Raw genomic sequence first — 6,883 nt, forward strand, 5'->3', positions numbered from 1 at the left:
GACACAGAGAGACACAGAGAGACACAGAGAGACACAGAGACAGAGAGAGAGAGAGAGAGAGAGAGAGAGAGAGAGAGAGAGAGAGTCTGAGAGACAGAAAGAGACAGAAAGACAGAGCGCACAATGGGTATCACATGAGTCTTTTGAAACCTCAAAGTCACACTTAGTGACATACTTTCTACAAGAAGGCCAAATCTCTGAATCCTTCTCCAAGAGTTCAGCCAACTGGGGACCAAGTATTCAAATATATGAGCCTCTGAGGACCATTATTATTTAACCACCATACATGGCACTTTTGAACTCACAGCTTTGATTCCCTGCACGAGACCTGCATAAGATCAATATCCTGTCCAGGAATTGGGAGGAGTCCAAGAGAGTCACTAAAGGTTGTTGGGGGATAGAGAAATTTCTTCATTGCTGTGACCACTAATAAGGTGCTGTGTTTCTTTCAAAAGCCTTTTGCCCAACCTTAATGAAACCTTGATAACTCATTGGTTTGTTTGTGAGGGTGGAGGGGAGAAAGAAAGGCAAGTAGACGAGAGCCAGACTATCTGGGAAGAAGACGCATTATATACATCTACAAAAATATCATAATGAAATCCATTATTATGTGTAGTTAATAAATGTTAATTAAAAAGACAAATGTTTTTAAGTGTCAAAAGGCCTAAAAGACCTAAAAACAACAACAGATTTATGCTGTTTCTCCACTACCCATAACAAAAATTCTTGCTTCTCTGAGAAACTAGCCCCAACCCACCAGTTTATCATTTATTACCTAACCACAGTCACCCCTTGCTCTCACCTCTACACACAACAAATGATTCCACAGCTCAAAGCTGCTCCTCCTCCACCTAGTCTTCAAGCCAGCTCAAAGTACCCTGATCCCACAGCCAGAATGAGGTCAGAGTTGGCTGGGCTGTTTTAGACTCTGTTAAACAGACAAACAAGGTGGAAAGCTGTTGCTTCAGCAGCAGAAGTCCTGGGATAGCACCAAAATTAAGGATAGTTGATCCCTCAGGCTGACAAGAACAGCCTCAGGCTATTGTGTCCTGCCTTAACCAGCATCTGTATCATCCTGGAGCTGGCATCCTTGGTAACCAAAGGTGACTGTAAGATGCAACAAGAAAGGATGAATGAAGGAAAACACCAGGAGCAATCTTTAGCCACTAGAGTGTACATCCCCACATCTAAAGAGGACCTAAAACATCATCAGATTCTTGAGAGTAGCGTAAAGAAACCAGAAAAGAACGAGCAAATGATGACAAAGAGAGGAAACACAAGGTGAGCAAAATACCAACTGAGAAGAAAATTTAAAATATTAATGTTATTATTTTTATAATATTAAAAGAAATTTAGTTCTTAACACTTATTAATTCTATTATAATCCTTGGAATTGACAAGCTACCAGGAAAGGAACCTACAGTGGGCACATTCACACTCTCTTAGCTGTGCTGATAAAGAATGCTGTGAGGAGCTGGAGACATAGCTCAGCACTGACCAATACTTCCTGCTCCAGCCTGGTCTACAGAGTTATAGTAGAAGGCTGTTTCTTTGTTTCCAGCTACTCAGCCCCAAAATAATCACAGAGAAGCCGTATTAATTAAATTGCTGCTTGGCCCATTAGCTCTTGCTTCTTATTGGCTAACTCTTATATTAATTTAATCCATTTCTATTCATCTGTGTATTGCCACAGGCTGTGGCTTACTGGGTAAAGTTCCAGCATCTGTTTCCAGTGGGGCTACATGGCTTCTCTCTGACTCCACCTTCTTTCTCCCAGCAGTCAGTATAGTTTTCCTGCCTAGCTCTACTCTGCCCCATCAGGGCAAGCCAGCTTCTTTATTCATTAACCAATAAAGGCAACACATAGGCAGAAGAACCTCCCACATCATAGGATGAGTTCTAGGACAGTCAAAAGCTACACAGAAAAACCCTGTCTCAAAACAAAACAAAACAAAACAACAGCTGTAACATGATTAGTTAAAAAAAAAAACCAGACAGATATAACAGTCAAAAGCTACACAGAAAAACCCTGTCTCAAGACAAAACAAAACAAAACAACAACTATAGGATGATTAGTTTTTTTTAAAAAAAACCAGACAGATATTGGGGTTCAACCTGAAGGTCAGAAAAGCAAAACAGTCAGCCACTGGCTCTTACCTCTACTTCAGTCCATAATGGTGATCCTGCCTCCAGGAATCCTCAGAATGAGACTGTTCCTGAGAGCTGTCTCCCCCATTTTATATTTTTTTCTCTAGAATTATAATTAAAGCCCAGGATGAGCCAACATTTCAGAGAACCTCTGTTGCAGTTTCTTCTGAGTTCTGCTCCGGAACAATTTTAAGACTGCTGACTGAGATGATCCAGCCTCACAGAAAACTCCAGTTAGGACATGGCCATAATCTAAATTTTCATTGGGTCCCCATAAGATTACTATCACCCCCAATCAGCAGGAAGTAGCCTAGAAAACTATGCCCACATCCCCCCAAAAAATGGATTATGATGTTTGTCTTTGTTTAGTGTGTTGGTTACAAGTTGTTATGGATAATGATCAGAAAAAAAAGCCAAACAAAGGAGATGAGATCAGGGTCGTGTTTGGAAAAAGAGGGGAACTGCTGTGGAATAATGCTTTTGTACACAGTAAAGACTTGTCACTTAATAAAATAATATTGTTTATTGGTTTAATAATGTTGATTTTATTAAAATTTTATAAATGTAGCCAGGTAGGAACTATAGGTGGAGCAACCAGACTAAAAGCATTCTGGGAAGAGGAAAGGCAGAGATGCTGTCACCAGCCAGATGTAGAAGAAGTAGATGAGAATGCCTCATTGAGAAAAGGTACCAAACCACATGGCTAAACATAGACAAGAATTACGGGTTAGTTTAAGTTGTAAGAGCTAGTTAGTAATAAGTCTGAACTAATAGACCAAATAATTTATAAATAATATAAGCTTCTGTGTGTTTCTTTGGGGCTAAATGGCTGTGGGACTGAGTGGGACAGAAACTTCCATCTACAAACAACAACAAAAGAACACTGGCTGCTCTTCCAGAGACTTGGATTCAGTTTCCCACACCCACATGGTAGATCACAACTCTCCATAACTTCATTTCCAGGGGATCCACTGTCCTCTTCTGACCTCTGCTGTCACTGACCATGTATCTTGCATATACATATATTCAGATACACACAAACACATGAAATAAGTATTTTTTGAAAAAGAACGTCATAAGAGCTGCAGAGAAGTCAAGCACAGGTATAAGCCTGTAGTGCCAGCACTGAGGAGGTCAGCATCGTGAAGGACAACCTCCCCGAGGCCAGCATTCTCAAGACCAGCATCCCTGAGGCCAGCATCCTTAAGACCAGCATCCTCAAGGTTAGCATACTCAAAGCCAGCATCCTCAAGACCAGCATCCTTAAGACCAGCCAGGGTGAACTAACAAAAGGTTGTCTCAAAAATAAAATAATAACTAAAGTACAATTGGAGAGAGAAATGAGAATAACTTTAAATCCAGTGAGTCTACTCCTAGGATTCTAAGTTACAAAGTGTTATATGCAAGGAGTTTATTGTGGTGATAGCCATAGTAATAAAGAGTCAGAAATGGCCAATCTTCTGTAGCACAGGAATAGTAAACTATGGCATTTTTATAATGAATACTTGAGTGTTTTTCAGGGATCATAGTCTGGAAGGCGTTTGATATAGTTGTAACTAAAATTTAAAAATTCAAAATTCTATTTATGATTGTGGAGGCCCAAAAATGTGAACCCATTTCTATGTTGACCAAAGGTCAGAGAGTTGGAAACTTACCTCTAGTTCCTTCAAAGTTATTGTGCTTCTACCTCAAGCAAAGTTCCCACCTAGACCAGAGAGTTCTGCTCTCTCAAGGTTATTGTCAACAGGTGTGGCTAATAGCCAGACCTTGTATTTCAGAAACAGAGAAGTAGATATGCTTCTACCTCAAACAAAAGTCTATGGATTCAACTAAATTCCAGTTTTCTTAAGGGGATAACATTGGATTCCACCCAGGGAGTAGTTTACCTGGTCTAGGGTGTGAGCTTGACTTGTTTTGTTCTAGCAACAGAATGTTTAACTATGAATGTAGCCCACAACCTTCAAGTGGTCTGTTCATTTCCTTGTATCATGTCAATGCAGTTTTCTGTCTTACTCCTACCTTTTGGGGTCAGGGGTATTTTAAGCAGAGTTGGAAATTAAACATGGGAGAATTTTCAGTACTCACTGGAACTCCCTCCTGATACTATCCTATATGTTTCTCTGTTTTATTATTTTCATTTGCGTCTTCATATTCTTTACTATTTTTCTAAATCCCCACACCTCTACCTTGGTGAGAAGTATTTTTGTCGAGGCTGGTCCCTGAAATATGATATAATTTCTACCTGAACATTTTATATATTCTTGCTGAAATGCGGCAGTGTTTTTGTTAGGCGCACACTGTATGAAGAAATTGGTCTCACTGTGATATTTTCTTGCACACATGTGCTGTATTTACATTGCATTCATACATACCCTCTTTATCCTCTCTTGTTCCCATGTCCCCCCTCCAACTGGTCCCCTTCCTCTTTTCCAAATAGTACTCCTTATATTTTTACATCTCTTTAAAAATCTAGATGGTGAAATTTTAGACCATGAGAAAAAATATGCAATATTTGTTCTTCTGAGCCTAAATGATTTTGCTTACCATGATGTCCGCCAGTTCTATCCATTTCCTTACAGATGACATGATTTCCTGCTTCCTTATGGCTGAATCAAACTTCATATGACACTTTCTTTAGCCATTCATCCATTAGTGGGTACTAGGCTGATTCCATAACTGGGCTGTAAGATAGTTCCGTGATAAACAAGAACATGAAATGCAACAACATTTTAATACAGCTTATTGCATGCATGAGTGCAGTACCCGTGCACATGTATGAGAGGTGCATGCCCTCCTCTGTAACTCTCTGGCTTCTCCTTCTAGGCAGGGTCCCTTCCTGAACCCGTTTTCAGCAAGGCTGCCAGTCAGTTCCCACAGTCCTCCTGTCTCCTCCCACACAGAGCTGGGTTTGCAGGTCCACAGAAGACCACACCTTGTTATCATATAAGACCGCAGCTTATTCTATAGATTCTGGCATCTGAATTTAAGTCCTCAGAGTTGTGCAACAAGTACTGTTACCCATAGAGCCATCTCTCCAGCCCCCAGTAGCAGTAATTTTCAAAGGAAGCATCTGTCGCTATTTGATTTTGAAGTAAAATATTTTCATGACCCAAAATGTTAATATGTAAAGAAAAAATTGAAAATAATGAGCTACTCTTAATTCAACTTCTCCTGGAAGTAAGTGCTGTGTAAGCACGGTTGATATTTTGATTTATATGATTTTAAGTGTATCTTAGCCATCATACTGTTTGATACTACCACTGTGTACCTCTGGAAGTTTTCATCATTCCAGACTGCAATTCTGTCCTCATTAAACATCAACTCCCTGCTGTCAGCTCTGCCCCTGGACGGGTCCATAGGTGTTGTTCTTGATTCCCAACGTAACTTAAAGGAAAACTTACACAATGTCCGGAGCCCTTAATGTCCTGCAGATGAAGGAGGAGGATGTCCTCGCTGCAGGCACCCACTTAGGTGGCACCAACCTCGCCTTTCAGATGTAGCAGCACATCTACAAAAGGAAAAGCGGCGGCATCCACATCATCAATCTGAAGAGAACCCGGGAGAAGCTGTTGCTTGCAGTTCAGGCTATTGTTGCCACCGAGAATCCTGCTGACGTCAGCGTCATCTCCTCCAGGAGCACTGGGCAGCGATCAGTGCTGAGGTTTGCTGCTGCCACTGGAGCCACTCCTATTGCTGACCGTTTCACCCCAGAGACCTTCACTAACCAGATCCAGGCAGCCTTCAGGGACCCAGGGCTGACCACCAGCCCCTCACAGAGGCGTCTTACGTGAACCTGCCCACCATTGCCCTGTGTAACAGACTCACCTCTGCGCTACGTGGATATCGCCGTCTCGTGCAACAAGGGAGCTCACTCAGTGGGCCTGATGTGGTGGATGCTGGCCCAGGAAGTACTCCGCATGCGTGGCACTATCTCCCGTGAGCACCCATGGGAGGTTATGCCTGATCTTTACTTCTACAGAGACCCAGAGGAGATTGAGAAGGAAGAACAGGCTGCTGCTGAGAAGGCCGTGACCAAAGAGGATTTTCAGGGCGAATGGACTGCACCAGCTCCTGAGTTCACTGCTGCTCAGCCAGAGGTGGCTGACTGGTCTGAGGGGGTGCAGGTGCCCTCGGTGCCCATCCAGCAGTTCCCTACTGAAGACTGGAGTGCCCAGCCGACCACTGAGGATTGGTCAGCAGCTCCCACAGCGCTGGCCACCGAGTGGGTTAGAGCCACCACTGAGTGGTCCTGAGGTCCTCTGCAGACACCTGAGCAAAGGGGGAAAAGGTGGAAGGAAAATAAAGTTCCGACAAGCTGTCAAAAAAAAAAAAAATAGATCAACTCCTAAAGCATCCTTCGTTCTGTTTCCACTCTCTGTATCAAACCATCTTAGGTATCTTAAATAAACGGCATCGGAGCATTTTCGTTGCCTTTTGTGGCTTCTTCAATTTAGTTTGATGTATTTTCTCTGCTGAGTGACCTTAACATTCTTGTGAACGCCCTTTTAAAAACATACAAGGCCTTTTTTCCCAGGATTCCCAACTATTCCATTGACCTACACATCTGGGTTTACACCGATACACACTAATTTTTTTAAAAGATTTATTTATTTATTTCTTATGTATACAACATTCTGCCTCCATGTATGCCCACATGCCAGAAGAGTGTGCCAGATCTAATTACAGATGGTGGTGAGCCACCATGTGGTTGCTGGAATTGAACTCAGGACCTCTG

At 42.2% G+C, this 6,883-nt stretch overlaps 1 pseudogene; it reads left to right on the forward strand.

Moving 5' to 3' along the window:
* The first annotated feature begins 5,552 nt into the window (after positions 1 to 5,552).
* LOC101998527 lies at positions 5,553 to 6,401 on the forward strand (annotated as a pseudogene).
* Positions 6,402 to 6,883: the final 482 nt, after the last annotated feature.

Source organism: Microtus ochrogaster, linkage group LG4 (genome assembly GCF_000317375.1).
Source record: "Microtus ochrogaster isolate Prairie Vole_2 linkage group LG4, MicOch1.0, whole genome shotgun sequence".
Lineage (NCBI taxonomy): Eukaryota > Metazoa > Chordata > Mammalia > Rodentia > Cricetidae > Microtus > Microtus ochrogaster.